The following is a 1,050-nucleotide window of genomic DNA, read 5'->3' as shown; positions in this document are numbered from 1 at the left end:
AACAAGAACACCAAAAATAGAGAGAAACATTTTTATAAAGTCAAAAAGATCTTTAAAAGAGAGGGAAAGCAGGTCGCATATAAAGATTAAGCACAGAATAGCATCATATGTCTCAGAAGCTAATTGTTAGAAGTCATTGAAGCAATACCTTTAAAATTATTAATAAATTGTGGTGCTGTAGGATAAAGCACTGGACCATGATGTCGGTTTGAACCACAAGGTCAGAGGTCCAAACTCACCAGCTGCTCTTTGAAAACCCTTTACGGGGTGGCTGTAAGTCAGAACTGACTCGATGGCACTTAAAAACAACAAGTGTGAAAATGAAATTAAAATATTTTCAGACATGTGGTTACGTAAGTCATGTAATCACTGAATTTGAAAACATAAAAATAGAGAAAAATAATGGAAGTAAAATCTGGTTAGTTAAAGAGATTAATAAAAATTAATAAATTTCTAACAAGACAGATCAAGACAGAAAGGGAGAACACACATAAAAGGTTGTTTTTGTTTTGCTTAAGTTGGTGGAAATGGAATGAAAACATGGAATTTTTCCACGAACATTTTTGGAAACCCCCACATATTATCAATATGGAAGATACGAAATCATTACAAGTCTTACAGACACTGAAAGAATACAAGAGAATATTAAGAGCGATGTATAAGTTCTATACAATGACTATATAAATTAAATGAAAAAGTTTTGTGTGTGTGGAAATTTATTCTATTTCTCCCAAATAAACTCATGTCTCATCCTGGTGTGGTGCTGTGGGTTAATGCACTAGACTGTAAAGTCATCTTGAATCACAAGGTCGGTAGATCAGGCTCACCTGCTCCGGCTTGGAAACCATATTCAGGGTTGCTATGTGTCAGAACCCACTCGATGGCACTTAACAACAGAAACAATGACAAAATACAGAATGGCATGTGGGAACGATGAGAACTCTTAAATTTAATGTATCCCATAAAGCTCACACAAGGTGGGTCCGAACCGAATCAACGGCACTTAACAACAACAACAGAAAGCTCAAGAAATGGAACCACTTTACTCTC

Source organism: Chrysochloris asiatica, unplaced genomic scaffold (assembly GCF_000296735.1).
Source record: "Chrysochloris asiatica unplaced genomic scaffold, ChrAsi1.0 scaffold00016, whole genome shotgun sequence".
NCBI classification, from domain to species: Eukaryota; Metazoa; Chordata; class Mammalia; order Afrosoricida; family Chrysochloridae; genus Chrysochloris; species Chrysochloris asiatica.
The sequence above is the reverse complement of the archived record's forward strand: the minus strand, read 5'-3'. Positions refer to the sequence as shown.